General features: G+C 47.2%; 1 protein-coding gene across 1 annotated transcript in view; it reads left to right on the top strand.

The window, feature by feature from the left end:
• PPM1H (protein phosphatase, Mg2+/Mn2+ dependent 1H) overlaps positions 1 to 17,196 on the top strand; it is a 726,537-nt gene that overhangs the window by 667,200 nt on the left and 42,141 nt on the right. The window lies entirely within an intron of this gene.

Below are 17,196 nucleotides of genomic sequence, written 5' to 3'. Positions count from 1 at the left end.
CAAATTCCAAAATTGTCATTAGAAATTCATTTTTGCAATTTGAAATTTTTCTAAATTCTTAAAAGTCCTGCTAGGGCCTTGTGTGTTAAGTCCCTGTTTAGCATTGTCTTTTAGAGTTTAAAAGTTTGTTAAAAGTTTGAAATTAGATTCTAGAAACAGTTTTAGATTCTTTAAAAAGTCTTCCAACTTTTAGCAAAATAATGTCTGATACAGAGATGAATGTGGTGGAACTCGACACCACACCTTACCTCCATCTTAAGATGAGGGAGCTAAGGTCTCTCTGTAATATCAAAAAAATAACCATTGGCTCCAGACCTACCAAAATTCAGCTCCAGGAGCTGTTGGCAGAGTTTGAAAAAGCCAACCCCTCTGATGATGACCTCACAGAGGAAGAAATTAGTGACTTGGAGGCCAATGTCCCTCCTCCAGTCCTAAATAGGGAGAACAGGACCCCTCAAGTCCTGTCTCCAACTGTGTTAGTCAGAAATAGTGAGTCCCTCACAGGAGGGTCCCACATTTCTGAAATCACTGAGGATGCTCTCAGTGAAGATGACCTCCTGTTAGCCAGGATGGCCAAAAGATTGGCTTTAGAGAGACAGCTCCTAGCCATAGAAAGGGAAAGACAAGAGATGGGCCTAGGACCCATCAATGGTGGCAGCAATATAAATAGGGTCAGAGATTCTCCTGACATGTTAAAAATCCCCAAAGGGATTGTGACAAAATTTGAAGATGGTGATGACATCACCAAGTGGTTCACAGCTTTTGAGAGGGCTTGTGTAACCAGAAAAGTGAACAGATCTCACTGGGGTGCTCTCCTTTGGGAAATGTTCACTGGAAAGTGTAGGGATAGACTCCTCACACTCTCTGGAAAAGATGCAGAATCTTATGACCTCATGAAGGGTACCCTGATTGAGGGCTTTGGATTCTCCACTGAGGAGTACAGGATTAGGTTCAGGGGGGCTCAAAAATCCTCGAGCCAGACCTGGGTTGACTTTGTTGACTACTCAGTGAAAACACTAGATGGTTGGATTCAAGGCAGTGGTGTAAGCAATTATGATGGGCTGTACAATTTATTTGTGAAAGAACACCTGTTAAGTAATTGTTTCAATGATAAACTGCATCAGCATCTGGTAGACCTAGGACCAATTTCTCCCCAAGAATTGGGAAAGAAGGCGGACCATTGGGTCAAGACAAGGGTGTCCAAGACTTCAACAGGGGGTGACCAAAAGAAAGGGGTCACAAAGACTCCCCAGGGGAAGGGTGATGAGACAACCAAAACTAAAAATAGTAAAGAGTCTTCTACAGGCCCCCAAAAACCTGCACAGGAGGGTGGGCCCAGAGCCTCTTCACAAAACAATGGGTACAAGGGTAAAAACTTTGATCCCAAAAAGGCCTGGTGTCATAGCTGTAAACAGCATGGACACCAAACTGGAGACAAGGCCTGTCCCAAGAAAGGTTCCACTCCAAACTCCCATCCAGGTAACACTGGTATGGCTAGTCTCCAAGTGGGATCAACAGTGTGCCCAGAGCAAATCAGGGTCCACACTGAAGCTACTCTAGTTTCTGAGGGTGGGGTGGATTTAGCCACACTAGCTGTCTGGCCGCCTAACATGCAAAAATACAGACAGCAACTCTTAATTAATGGGACTAGAATAGAGGGCCTGAGGGATACAGGTGCCAGTGTCACCATGGTGACAGAGAAACTGGTTTCCCCTGGCCAATACCTGACTGGAAAAACTTACACAGTCACCAACGCTGACAATCAGAGAAAAGTACATCCCATGGCAATGGTTACTTTAGAATGGGGAGGGGTCAATGGCCTGAAACAGGTGGTGGTCTCCTCAAATATCCCAGTGGACTGTCTGCTTGGAAATGACCTGGAGTCCTCAGCATGGGCTGAGGTAGAACTAAAAACCCATGCAGCAATGCTGGGCATCCCTGAACTGGTGTGTGTGAAAACAAGAGCACAATGCAAGGCACAGGGTGAACAAGTAGAGCTGGAGTCTGGAAGAATGGCCCAGCCTACCAAGAGAACAGGAAAGTCAGTTGGGAAACCAACTACAACACAGCAAAAGAAAGGGAACCTCTCTTCTCAGGAAGAAGTTCTGCCCTCTGAGGGAACTGAGCCTTTGGAGCTTGAACCTTATCAGGTTGAGCTCTTAGGCCCAGGGGGACCCTCAAGGGAGGAGCTGTGTAAGGGACAAGAAACCTGTCCCTCTCTTGAAGGCCTTAGGCAGCAAGCTGCTGAAGAGTCCAAAGGCAAGAAAAATGGAACGCATAGGGTCTATTGGGAAGATGGACTCCTGTACACTGAGGCCAGAGACCCCAAACCTGGTGCCACCAGGAGAGTGGTAGTGCCTCAGCTGTTCAGGAAGTTCATCCTAACATTGGCCCATGACATTCCCCTTGCTGGACATTTGGGACAAACCAAGACGTGGGAGAGGTTAGTCAACCACTTCTACTGGCCCAATATGTCCAACATGGTTAAGGAGTTTTGCCTCTCCTGCCCCACCTGTCAAGCCAGTGGTAAGACAGGTGGGCATCCAAAGGCCCCCCTCATTCCACTTCCAGTGGTGGGGGTTCCCTTTGCAAGAGTGGGTGTGGACATAGTTGGTCCACTAGAACCTCCCACAGCCTCAGGAAATATGTATATCCTGGTAGTAGTGGATCATGCTACCAGGTATCCTGAAGCTATTCCCCTTAGGTCGACTACTGCCCCTGCAGTAGCCAAGGCCCTCATTGGTATCTTTACCAGAGTGGGTTTCCCTAAGGAGGTGGTGTCTGACAGAGGTACCAACTTCATGTCAGCATACCTAAAGCACATGTGGAATGAGTGTGGGGTGACTTATAAATTCACTACACCATACCATCCACAAACTAATGGCTTAGTTGAGAGATTCAACAAGACATTAAAGGGCATGATCATGGGGCTCCCAGAAAAACTCAAAAGGAGATGGGATGTCCTCTTGCCATGTCTGCTTTTCGCTTACAGAGAGGTGCCACAGAAGGGAGTAGGATTCTCACCCTTTGAACTTCTGTTTGGTCATCCTGTAAGAGGACCACTTGCTCTTGTTAAAGAAGGCTGGGAGAGACCTCTCCATGAGCCTAAGCAAGACATAGTGGACTATGTACTTGGCCTTCGCTCTAGAATGGCAGAGTACATGGAAAAGGCAACCAAAAACCTTGAGGCCAGCCAACAGCTCCAGAAGTTTTGGTATGACCAAAAGGCTGCACTGGTTGAGTTCCAACCAGGGCAGAAAGTCTGGGTTCTGGAGCCTGTGGCTCCCAGGGCACTCCAGGACAAATGGAGTGGCCCTTACCCAGTACTAGAAAGGAAGAGTCAGGTCACCTACCTGGTGGACCTGGGCACAAGCAGGAGCCCCAAGAGGGTGATCCATGTGAACCGCCTTAAGCTCTTCCATGACAGGGCTGATGTGAATCTGTTGATGGTAACAGATGAGGATCAGGAGGCAGAGAGTGAACCTCTCCCTGATCTTCTGTCATCAGACCCAAAAGATGGCACAGTAGATGGAGTGATCTACTCAGACACCCTCTCTGGCCAACAGCAAGCTGATTGTAGGAGAGTCCTACAACAGTTTCCTGAACTCTTCTCCTTAACCCCTGGTCAGACACACCTGTGTACCCATGATGTGGACACAGGAGACAGCATGCCTGTCAAAAACAAAATCTTTAGACAATCTGACCATGTTAAGGAAAGCATTAAGGTGGAAGTCCACAAGATGCTGGAATTGGGAGTAATTGAGCGCTCTGACAGCCCCTGGGCTAGCCCAGTGGTCTTAGTCCCCAAACCTCACACCAAAGATGGAAAGAAAGAGATGAGGTTTTGTGTGGACTACAGAGGGCTCAATTCTGTCACCAAGACAGATGCTCATCCAATTCCAAGAGCTGATGAGCTCATAGACAAATTAGGTGCTGCCAAATTCTTAAGTACCTTTGACTTGACAGCAGGGTACTGGCAAATAAAAATGGCACCTGGAGCAAAAGAGAAAACAGCATTCTCCACACCTGATGGGCATTATCAGTTTACTGTTATGCCCTTTGGTTTAAAGAATGCCCCTGCCACCTTCCAAAGGTTGGTGAATCAAGTCCTTGCTGGCTTGGAGTCCTTTAGCACAGCTTATCTTGATGATATTGCTGTCTTTAGCTCCACCTGGCAGGATCACCTGGTCCACCTGAAGAAGGTTTTGAAGGCTCTGCAATCTGCAGGCCTCTCTATCAAGGCATCCAAATGCCAGATAGGGCAGGGAACTGTGGTTTACTTGGGACACCTTGTAGGTGGAGGCCAGGTTCAGCCACTCCAACCCAAGATCCAGACTATTCTGGACTGGGTAGCTCCAAAAACCCAGACTCAAGTCAGGGCATTCCTTGGCTTGACTGGGTATTACAGGAGGTTTGTGAAGGGATATGGATCCATTGTGACAGCCCTCACTGAACTCACCTCCAAGAAAATGCCCAAGAAAGTGAACTGGACTGTGGAATGCCAACAGGCCTTTGACACCCTGAAACAAGCAATGTGCTCAGCACCAGTTCTCAAAGCTCCAGATTATTCTAAGCAGTTCATTGTGCAGACTGATGCCTCTGAACATGGGATAGGGGCAGTTTTGTCCCAAACAAATGATGATGGCCTTGACCAGCCTGTTGCTTTCATTAGCAGGAGGTTACTCCCCAGGGAGCAGCGTTGGAGTGCCATTGAGAGGGAGGCCTTTGCTGTGGTTTGGTCCCTGAAGAAGCTGAGACCATACCTCTTTGGGACTCACTTCCTAGTTCAAACTGACCACAGACCTCTCAAATGGCTGATGCAAATGAAAGGTGAAAATCCTAAACTGTTGAGGTGGTCCATCTCCCTACAGGGAATGGACTTTATAGTGGAACACAGACCTGGGACTGCCCATGCCAATGCAGATGGCCTTTCCAGGTTCTTCCACTTAGAAAATGAAGACTCTCTTGGGAAAGGTTAGTCTCATCCTCTTTCGTTTGGGGGGGGGTTGTGTAAGGAAATGCCTCCTTGGCATGGTTGCCCCCTGACTTTTTGCCTTTGCTGATGCTATGTTTACAATTGAAAGTGTGCTGAGGCCTGCTAACCAGGCCCCAGCACCAGTGTTCTTTCCCTAACCTGTACTTTTGTATCCACAATTGGCAGACCCTGGCATCCAGATAAGTCCCTTGTAACTGGTACTTCTAGTACCAAGGGCCCTGATGCCAAGGAAGGTCTCTAAGGGCTGCAGCATGTCTTATGCCACCCTGGAGACCTCTCACTCAGCACAGACACTCTGCTTGCCAGCTTGTGTGTGCTAGTGAGGACAAAACGAGTAAGTCGACATGGCACTCCCCTCAGGGTGCCATGCCAGCCTCTCACTGCCTATGCAGTATAGGTAAGACACCCCTCTAGCAGGCCTTACAGCCCTAAGGCAGGGTGCACTATACCATAGGTGAGGGTACCAGTGCATGAGCATGGTACCCCTACAGTGTCTAAACAAAACCTTAGACATTGTAAGTGCAGGGTAGCCATAAGAGTATATGGTCTGGGAGTCTGTCAAACACGAACTCCACAGCACCATAATGGCTACACTGAAAACTGGGAAGTTTGGTATCAAACTTCTCAGCACAATAAATGCACACTGATGCCAGTGTACATTTTATTGTAAAATACACCCCAGAGGGCACCTTAGAGGTGCCCCCTGAAACTTAACCGACTATCTGTGTAGGCTGACTAGTTTTAGCAGCCTGCCACAAACCGAGACATGTTGCTGGCCCCATGGGGAGAGTGCCTTTGTCACTCTGAGGCCAGTAACAAAGCCTGCACTGGGTGGAGATGCTAACACCTCCCCCAGGCAGGAATTGTCACACCTGGCGGTGAGCCTCAAAGGCTCACCTCCTTTGTGCCAACCCAGCAGGACACTCCAGCTAGTGGAGTTGCCCGCCCCCTCCGGCCAGGCCCCACTTTTGGCGGCAAGGCCGGAGAAGATAATGAGAAAAACAAGGAGGAGTCACTGACCAGTCAGGACAGCCCCTAAGGTGTCCTGAGCTGAGGTGACTCTAACTTTTAGAAATCCTCCATCTTGCAGATGGAGGATTCCCCCAATAGGGTTAGGAATGTGACCCCCTCCCCTTGGGAGGGGGCACAAAGAGGGTGTACCCACCCTCAGGGCTAGTAGCCATTGGCTACTAACCCCCCAGACCTAAACACGCCCTTAAATTTAGTATTTAAGGGCTACCCTGAACCCTAGAAAATTAGATTCCTGCAACTACAAGAAGAAGGACTGCCTAGCTGAAAACCCCTGCAGAGGAAGACCAGAAGACGACAACTGCCTTGGCTCCAGAAACTCACCGGCCTGTCTCCTGCCTTCCAAAGATCCTGCTCCAGCGACGCCTTCCAAAGGGACCAGCGACCTCGACATCCTCTGAGGACTGCCCCTACTTCGAAAAGACAAGAAACTCCCGAGGACAGCGGACCTGCTCCAAGAAAAGCTGCAACTTTGTTTCCAGCAGCTTTAAAGAACCCTGCAAGCTCCCCGCAAGAAGCGTGAGACTTGCAACACTGCACCCGGCGACCCCGACTCGGCTGGTGGCGATCCAACACCTCAGGAGGGACCCCAGGACTACTCTAAGACTGTGAGTACAAAAACCTGTCCCCCCTGAGCCCCCACAGCGCCGCCTGCAGAGGGAATCCCGAGGCTTCCCCTGACCGCGACTCTTTGAATCCTAAGTCCCGACACCTGGGAGAGACCCTGCACCCGCAGCCCCCAGGACCTGAAGGACCGGACTTTCACTGGAGGAGTGACCCCCAGGAGTCCCTCTCCCTTGATCAAGTGGAGGTTTCCCCGAGGAACCCCCCCCTTGCCTGCCTGCAGCGCTGAAGAGATCCCGAGATCTCTCATAGACTAACATTGCGAACCCGACGCTTGTTTCTACACTGCACCCGGCCGCCCCCGCGCCGCTGAGGGTGAAATTTCTGTGTGGGCTTGTGTCCCCCCCCGGTGCCCTACAAAACCCCCCTGGTCTGCCCTCCGAAGACGCGGGTACTTACCTGCAAGCAGACCGGAACCGGGGCACCCCCTTCTCTCCATTCTAGCCTATGTGTTTTGGGCACCACTTTGAACTCTGCACCTGACCGGCCCTGAGCTGCTGGTGTGGTAACTTTGGGGTTGCTCTGAACCCCCACCGGTGGGCTACCTTGGACCAAGAACTGAACCCTGTAAGTGTCTTACTTACCTGGTAAAACTAACAAATACTTACCTCCCCTAGGAACTGTGAAAATTGCACTAAGTGTCCACTTTTAAAACAGCTATTTGTCAATAACTTGTAAAGTATACATGCAATTTTTATGCTTTAAAGTTCCTAAAGTACTTACCTGCAATACCTTTCGAATGAGATATTACATGTAGAATTTGAACCTGTGGTTCTTAAAATAAACTAAGAAAAGATATTTTTCTATACAAAAACCTATTGGCTGGATTTGTCTCTGAGTGTGTGTACCTCATTTATTGTCTATGTGTATGTACAACAAATGCTTAACACTACTCCTTGGATAAGCCTACTGCTCGACCACACTACCACAAAATAGAGCATTAGTATTATCTATTTTTACCACTATTTTACCTCTAAGGGGAACCCTTGGACTCTGTGCATGCTATTCCTTACTTTGAAATAGCACATACAGAGCCAACTTCCTACAATCAATTATCCCTGTATGTTTCCCCAGCATTACACACAGTCAGCAAGTTAGCTGGCAGACATAGTACGAAAAGTAAACTTAACCACTAAAAGAGCCCAACTATCCCCAAACTAACACTACCCACAACAGACTCCCACAAACAACAAAAACACTTGATAAATGGACAAATGTACATAAAACACAGTAGTACAGTATACACCAACAATATTTATTTCACAAATGGACAATACAGATAGCACACAGGACAAAAAAGCACAAAATCTCAGGACACCACTCTCTACACAGCCACACAGTCTAGAAGAATCATAGACTGCAAAGTGAAAGTGAAAGTACACCCACTGTACATGATCTGTAAACAGGATATCCTATTACATCACTTCCTGTATGAAATGTCCGCCCTTTTTCGCGTTATGCTTCACTTTTTGTCCACCAATACTCTATTTGCGTCATTTTTTTTTTTTGACGCTCAGGAGTGAAAATTAGCCCGCATCCAAATAATAGTACATGGCCTGTACAAATATCAGGATGCGGCCTAATGTTCACTCCTGTGTGTCAAAAAAAAAAAACGCAAATACAGTATTGGTGGACGAATAATGACGCATAACGCTAGGAACGTCAACATTTCAGTGCATTAACTGGTTTTGGGCAATTTTTCTGATTTTTTTGTTATGTTACATTTGGGACACATCAGAAACAGGCTGATTGAACACACTATGGTGTTGATGGTGTATGTTCACATGTGTGACATCATCCCTTCACAGTATTTTTACGGTTGGCTGACGCAATAGATGGTCATAAGTGTGGCCTACATATATGTGTTGCACAAATTGGGCATGTTTGGCATAAGGAAAGGATAGTAATGTGACACACATATGTAAAATACCTAAATGCCTTTGGCTCAAAGTGTGTGCTTAGGCAACGAATGTATTTGTTGACCAAGTGTTTGTGTATCACATGAAGCATTATTGCACATATGCTTGTATGAATGTGACGTCCATGTGTCCAATCCTTAGATGCAAGTCATTGTGGAACTGAGAGAGGGCATGTGTTAGTCATACATGTAGCAACATCGGTAATGTTGACTTCCAAGATTTAGGGTAACGTAGACACCACATGTGACAAAGCATGCACCAGATTAATGGCAGACGCTTGTTCATGTCAATGGTCCACATTTCCAATATCCTATGTCCTAGAGTTTTGGTAACAGCTTCCTAGGCACTAGTTGGTGAATCCCACAGTGAGTCATACACATGCATTGAGAAAGTGGGTACCATGTTGTTTGCACAGACAGACAAGGGTGAATCTCAAATGTATGATGACACCACAGTTGAGCCCATAGAAGTGAGCCACAACTATCAAGTGGCTGTGGTGGACCAGCATACAAGGCAGCACGTGTCCACATATTTCCAGTGATCAATTGCACATAGGTGTCTTGTTCATGTGTGTGGTCCAATGGTGATCCTTTATATAGTTTGGGGTGTAATTTGTCACAGTTTGGTCCAAGATTCATCATGATTCAGTGGCAGCTATTCCTGTATCTACTGAGTATCCTTGGTTGATCAATGTGAGTAAAGTGGATGAGGACATGTAAACCTACATGGGGATGGTCCCACCCTGTCACTAAAGACGTGTAATGAGACAGTCAACAGGGCAACCTTGGTGTGCTGAGTGAGATAATGTCTCAGGTGTCATGTTCCGGCAGGTGTCATTACAAAATTTGTACACAGGTTAGCCTCTGCAATTCCCACTGCATCTGGGAACATCATAGCCTCTGTGCTGATTATTCTTGAAGCTATTAACCACACATGGCCCATCAATATGTTGTGAGCACTGTGATTCTGCGTGTGAACTGTCAGGGTCCTGACGTGTGGATTTTTCATGGACATTATCAGAGGTTGCTGGTTCTGCTGAAGGCCCCGTACCCAATCCCTGCATACGGCCCTGGGACACTGTCACACTTTGTCATTCATGCATAAATGAGACCCAGACAAGGGATGGGCCATGAATTTTGCTTTTCCCAGAGAATTTTATTTAATTGGTACAGTTAAAAGGCAGATGATGCTATACAATGTATTTGGGTATGCATTGAAGAAGCCCCTGCCCAATACCCCCTGATGAATGAGAGGTTTGCTAACGCAAATGTGGTACATATGTAGACATAGGGATACTTTAGTGTGACGCACAGACAGATGCCAGTCAGGCTGACAGAATGCAGGGTGAATCAGGATCCAGCAATTTGACAAGTTACATAATCAGTGGTCTGACTCAGACTGTTTGGAGGACGAACTAGACAGTTGTCATGTCAAACTGTGTATGTCCTGTGTTTTTGAAGGTGACAAATGAACCCAAGGGCTGTGTTACACGGCTTAATTAGTATCAATGTTTAACGGTGTATTTGACACAATGGCAACTCTTATGCTGTTCCAGGCATCAGCAGGGGCAGTGCTTGTTGAAATGGGTGGTGTGCATGGAGGTGATCACATGTGTGGGCTGCATCTGTTTCTCACCAGTCCTGTAGGTGAGATTTGCATTATAAGGGCCAACATACTTTTTCACACGGGAAGCAATCTACAGGTGCTAACAGGGCTTTGAAACTAGAAGACCGTGTATAAATTAATCTGACATCCATGCAGTCAGATGTTCTATGACAATGGCATACCATAGGAAAGGGTGTAGCACACTGGATTGCTATTGTTAGTCTGTGTGTGTAGAGGAGGTAATATCAGGGTACACATATTAGTATTCCAGGGACCTCTTCAGACAGGTGGGTTGTGACCAGGTGCATGGGAGTGTCAGGAGTTAGGAAATGGGCTGACATGTACATGGAATGTTATGTGTGCAATGCTGCTCATATGAGTGGCAATTGTACTGTCTATGTTCTGCTTCTATGGAACTCTAGTCACAGATAGTCCTTGCAAATATTGGATGCAGTTGGACTTACTGCTGTCAAGGGTCTGGTCAGACATTCCTGGTACTGATGCAAAAGCACATCGACTGCCTCATGTATGAGGCTTGTTTTCCCCTTATTGAGTGATGGTGTCTTAGTTGTGTGCCATATGCTGCGTTGGACCTTGATTTCAACATGTATGTGTGAAATAGGTGTGGTCCTCTGCTATTGCCCTTCATAGGAGAAATGTACATGATAGATGTCATTTACAGTATGTGTGTATGTGACCATTGTATGTTAGGCATCACATTAGCTCTGGGATTTTCAGTGTACTAATCAGTATCTCAGCAATGCTCCATGAGGCAACACTCTTATTCTGATAAGTAGAGATGAAGGTGTGCAAAACTGATTAGCCAGACCATGATATGATGATTATTATAGGTGTTTATTTAAATTAGTTAACAATAGTTGTGAAGGTGATTAAAATTAAAAGAAATTGTTGACGATATATTGCCGCCTGCGTATACGAGCGGCCGTGTTCTGTAGTTCCCCCTCATGTTGCAGGCCACCATCCTCCTCTTCCTCCTCTTCAGGCATGTGTGGCTCTGGTTCCAGGAGGGGAATGTTCCTTTTGATGCAAATGTTGTGCAATATTGCACATGTTAGGATGATCTTACAGACCATCTCTGGGGAATATAGGAGGCTACCACCAGTGATGTCGAGGCACCGGAACCTTGACTTGAGGATGCCGAAGGTCCTCTCGACAATGCTGCGTGTCCTCCTATGTGCGTCGTTGTAGGCACGCTCTGCAGCAGTACTCGGGTTGCCAAAAGGTGTCATAATCCATGGCTGGATGCCATACCCCTGATCAGCTGCAAGAGAAAAAGAATGGGATCATGTTGATGTAGCTGCCCCTATTGAAATTACCTTGCATGGCAGTAGTTGTCTTGTGTTGTCTGTGACTCTTTTGTGTTATAATGTAGCATCCTAGGCTTGTAGGATGTACCATCTGCATTGTGTTGTTTCCTTGGCTGAATGAGTGTTTGTCTGCTGACCGTTTGTCAGCAGTATGTTTTGGGATTTGCAGTACAGTGTGCCCTCCCTAGCATTGTGACTTGTGATACAGGTGCCCTGTGTCTTCACTGGGGGTGAGATGATAGTTCCATACACAGGTTAAAATTGACAGTGTTGTTAACACGTTCAAATCAATGTACCCTGGACATCCCATACCTTTAGACTTATGCAATGGATTCATGTAAATGTCATTGGGACACTTACATTTTGCAAGGTGACATTTAGGCAACCCACTCCACACGTTGTGATCTTTGACGTCTTAACATTAGGATGTACAGTAATTTCAGATGTGTGACAGGTTCAATGGTGACCTAAGAAACATAGCTGGCGATGTCACGACCTCAGTGTGTTCCTGTTCACATGTTGCTGTTGTGGTGTATGTGTTGTGTGTCCTAGAGGGTTGCTGTGCAGTGTGTATATAAGTAGGTTTTTGTACTTACCAACAAGTAGTCCATTGCCATACCGTCCATCCTGGAAGTGTTGATTGATGGTGCAGTGACGGAAGATGAATGAGTCATGTGCACTCCCAGGATATTTAGCCACAATGTTGATGATCAATCCCTGGTGATCGACAATGGCCTGAACGTTGATGGAATGTGTGTGCTTCCTGTTGCGGTAGAGGTGTTCAGTTGCAGTAGGTGGCACAAGGTGTACATGTGTGCAGTCGATTGCACCAAGGACATGTGGGAAGCCACTGATGAGGTAGATCCCCTGTTTTGTTTCCTCCTGCTTCTGCAGTGTGTTAGGGAAGCAGATGTGGCGGGGTGTAAGTCCAATGATGGCATCCAGTACTTTGGGCAAAAAGGCGGATAATGATGGTTGTGATATTCCGGCAACCAGGGCACCAGATGTTTGAAAAGAGCCACTTGCCAGCATGTGAAGTACGGCAAGCAGCTTGGTTTCTGTTGGGATGGTGCGGGGTGTCAGCAAAGTGGGTGCCAACTGCGGTTCAATGTTGCGCAGCAGCTGCTGAACGGCCTGCCAGTTCTACCTGTACCTCTGGATGATGTTGTGTTCCATGAGGCCCTGAAGGGTTGTTCTGGGGCAGAATATCCTCTCCTGCCTTCTGCGCTGCCTTTGGGGTCCCTGCTGGTGTTGTTGTAGCTGCTGTTGTTGCTGCTGGGCTCTGCGTCTGCGTGCATGCTGGATTAGAATCACCTCCATGTCTCCCTGTTGCTGCTCTGCTGTTGCTTCTGTGTGTTCTGATTAAATACAGGTGTGTTTGCCCCATTGTAACGCCTGCCCTGATCCAGACGTTACATTTTTACACAAATCGGGCTGTGCGTCATTTTCCGGCTCCGCCTCTCGGCCGTGCGTCATTTTTGCCCAAAAGCATAAATACAACGCACGGCCGTTTAAGTCATTTTTTGGACGGGAACGCCTACCTTGCATATGATTAACGCAAGACGGGTTGCCGCATCCAAAAAATTATGCACACGGCGGAATTTTGTCGTCCGCGGGCTCGGGCGTCAAAGTTTAAATACGGGGCAACGTTTGAGCTGAATGTGCGTCAAAATTTTTGAGGCACATTCGGCACAGACGGAGTATAAATATGCCCCAAAGTCTACTGGGTGGAGGTGCTTCACACCTCCCCCTGCAGGAACTGTAACGCCTGACAGTGAGCCTCAAAGGCTCAAGCCCCGGGATACAGTGCTCCAGGACATTCCAGCTAGCGGAGATACCCGTCCCCACTTTTGGTGGCAAGTCGGTGGGAAAATTAGGGAAAATAGGGAGGACTGACCACCTCAGCCAAGACCACCCCTAAGGTGATCAGAGCTGAGGTGACCCCCTCCCTGCAGAATCCTCCATCTTGGTTTGGAGGACAGGGACCAATAGGGATAGGAATGGTCTCCCCTCCCCAAAGGGAGTGGGCACAAGGAGGGTGTAGCCACCCTCAAGGATAGTAGCCATTGGCTACTGCCCTCTGGCCCCTAACATGCACTGAAATCTAGGATTTAAGGGCCTCCCTCCACCCAGCTCACCAGATTCCTGGCGACCTACAAGAAGAAGAAGGACTGCTAAACTGAAACCCCCAGCAGAGAAGAAGGAAGACAACAACTGCTTTGGCCCCACCCCTACCAGCCTGTCTCCTGCTTCAGAGAACCTGCAAAAAGACCAGCAACACGTCCAGTGGGCCCAGCGACCTCTGCCAACTCCAGAGGACTGCCCTGCACCCAAAAGAACCAAGAACTCCTGAGGACAGCGACTCTGTCTGAAGAAACCTACAACCAAGGACTCCCACCTCACTCCAGATGTGTGAGTCCTGACCCCCTGTGCACCCGACGGCCCGTGCCCAGGTGGTCCACCCAGCAAGAAAGGGTCCCCAGGCGATTGTGGGCAAGAGTTCACCCTGGGTTGACCCTTCCACCACAACACCTGCAGAGGGAATCCCAAGGACCCCCCGACCGCGAGCTCTGGACGAAGATCACTGACGTCTGAAGAACCACTGCACCCGCAGCCCATAGGCCTTGGAGAAACCGACCCCCGGTGCAGCATCGACCAGCAGGCAGCCTTCTTCCCTACCCAGCCGGTAGTTTGCCAGAGAAGCCCCCCTGGACCTCGTCTGCAGCCTCAGAGTGACCCCCGGGGTCCCCTCACAGAGTTGCATTGAAAACCAAACGCCCTGTTTGCACCTGGCTCCCGGCCGCCCTATTGCCGCTGAGGGTGCCTACTTGGGGCTCCCAGTGCTCTCTTGACCCCCTGGTCTGCCCTCCGAAGCCACGGGTACTTACCTGTCAGCAGACCAAGTTCCGAGTGCCCTCTGTCTCCACAGGAGCCCACGTTAATTTGGTGCCTCTTGGACCACTGCACCAAACCGGCCCTGTGTTGCTGGTGGTGGGTGTTTGGGGTTAACTGTAAGTTGTATACTTACCTGCAAAACTGTACTATCTTTTCTTCCCCCAGGAGCTGTTGAAAAATGCAGTGTCCACTTTTAAAATTGCTTTTTGCCATTTTAATAAAATCTGTATACATTGTCAATTCTATTCAAAGTCCTGATCATATATGTGCAAAGTACCTTTTATTATATGTACTTACCTGCAAACTGAATCTTGTGGTTCTAGAAATAAATTAACAAAACATATTTTTCTATATAAAATCCTATTGGTCTGGAGTTCAGTCATTGAGTGTGTTTCTTCTGTTGCTGATGAATGTACAACAAATGCTTAACACTACCCTCTGATAAGCCTAACTGCTCAACCACACTACCAGAAATAGAGCACTAGTATTATCTATTTCGCCTCTGTCAAGCCTCTGGGGAACCCCTGGATTCTGTGCACACTAGATCTCATTTTGATATAGGATATACAGAGCTAGCTTCCTACAATTGCCAACTGTAACAAGCCGTTCTTATATAGCATCTGCTTGTGCAGAATGCCTTTAAATTCATGTTCAGGGTATTCATAACTTGCATAAGGAAAAAAACAAAACAAAAGTACAAGACAACAACGTTCGCAAACACATTCAGACTGATAAGCTGGTGACAGCAATGTTAAAGCAGATTCTTTTCATATGCAATGCTTTAAAAGCAATGCAAAGGTATGATGGTAGATCTATGGAAATTAAAATACCACTGCTCTGAAACTGTTATGTTTACTATGCTGTATTTGCATTTGTGTAGTGCTTCATAACCCTGATGCGGCGCCAAAGCATATTAGCCAATGGGACGCACACTGCACTGTGAGGAAGTTTCTATTCAAATTTGCGGTGAACTGCGCTATGACTTTTGTGGGAGTCGTTTTGGTGTCATGCATGAGTGACCAACGTGGTGCTATTATCTTATCATAGGTCTAAATGATCTACCTGGGAGTGTCAGTCACTGGATTCAGGCAGTGATGACACATGCTCTCTTTAATCCCCTTAGAGCGATAGGTGAGTGACCTGCAAGCAAGCACTCTATACAGCTAGTCATAGTAAATGTACTTGGTTCCATCCAAGGCATTGCTAAGAAACCAACAGGCAAATCAGGAGAAACATAACCTAGTAATGTTCTTTACAGGAGATCCAAGAGCAAGAGAGGAGTGACCCACAGAAATGCACTGGTTTTGGGTAACTTGAAGTAAAGCTGTGTAGAATCCACCCAGGAGCAGGAGGACTCCACTCCATGAGGAAGTACTGGTTTCAAATAGCAAAAAAATGACCTATAAGGTCCACACAGGAGTAACAGAGGAGAATCCAACAGCCTGCACTGGATATAGCCATCATAATGATCTGATCCAAGATGTCTGTTCACAAGTGACAAAGAGTACCTTGCAGCCATGCACAGGACAAAAATAACAATAATGACTGCTCTTTAGCGACCACCTAGAAGTGAAGGGAGGGCACTCTGCAGGCATGCACTGGGTTACTGCCAACCAGGGCCCAAGGTCATAATCAGGCATGCATGCCCACAGAGAGCATAGACGAAATGAGATGAACAAATGTGATGACTCACAGGTCACAGAGGCAATGACCAAATTCTCTGCTTATGCAGGTACTCCTCATCCCACCGTCATCAAGAATGAACAGTCACAACAACAGTCAGACTATGCTTCGTGGGTCCAAATAGGATCAAGAGGAGCAGTACACATGGATACTGTCTACACAGGCAGCTGAATAAGGTGCATTATAGAAGTTCACAGAGGCAGCCAAGTTAAATGCAGTATAGAGGCTCATCCAAAAAAGGCTAAAGAGCAGCCCACAGGCATTGTCAGGACACAAGTAGCCTGGGTAGGTACTGAGTGAGGTCAATCCATAAGCACCATGTTGGCAGCACTAAAGAAGCTATGTGTCAGTCACAGGAGTAATACAGTTAGTGCAAGGTTAATCCTTGGTAGGAATATCATTAGAAGGCTTGAGGGGCTGAAGTGATGTGACAAAGCAATATCTCAGTGTTTAGAACATAAAGGATCTGGAGCACTGGCCATAGCCACGCCTGCTCTATCTGGCTGTAACAGACCCAAATAGGGAAGATGCCATGAACCTCTCCACTTTGTAAAGCTGGCATCTCTGGAGGAGCTGTGAAGAAGGCTTGGGTCTTATGAACAGGAGAGAAGGTCATATGGAGGGAGCAAGAACCCCAAATGACATAGGAATTTATTGGCGTTTCAACAATGAAAAGAAAAGATGAGCACAGGCCCAATTGAGATCATTGGTTCAGGAAAGCAATGGGCATGAAGTAGTCCTGGCCCTCTGGAGTGTACGAAAACTAAAGACAAATATCTGAAAAGAAAGAACAATGCATCAAACAATGGCCAAGTTTACAGAGTGATTTACAAAACAGTTTCAGTGGTAGTGATTGTGGGTGATGCCCCATTTATTTAAATAAATATTAAAAATACTGTGATACCACCCAAATTGTTGAGTATCGACTGCAGGGAATGGGCAGGTTTGAGATCTCTGGCAGTGGGGCCCCTGCAGGATATTTGCCAGGGCCCACACCAAGTCAGGATAGTCTGTGAGCTGGGCTCCATTGAGATGGATCTTTTTTTACTGGTAAAACAGGTTGGATGTCAGCTTTTCTTCCCTTTAAGTTGTTAAGCACTTCATACTCTAACTCACT

This window comes from Pleurodeles waltl, chromosome 4_1 (genome assembly GCF_031143425.1).
Source record: "Pleurodeles waltl isolate 20211129_DDA chromosome 4_1, aPleWal1.hap1.20221129, whole genome shotgun sequence".
Lineage (NCBI taxonomy): Eukaryota > Metazoa > Chordata > Amphibia > Caudata > Salamandridae > Pleurodeles > Pleurodeles waltl.
The sequence above is the reverse complement of the archived record's forward strand: the minus strand, read 5'-3'. Positions and strand labels throughout refer to the sequence as shown.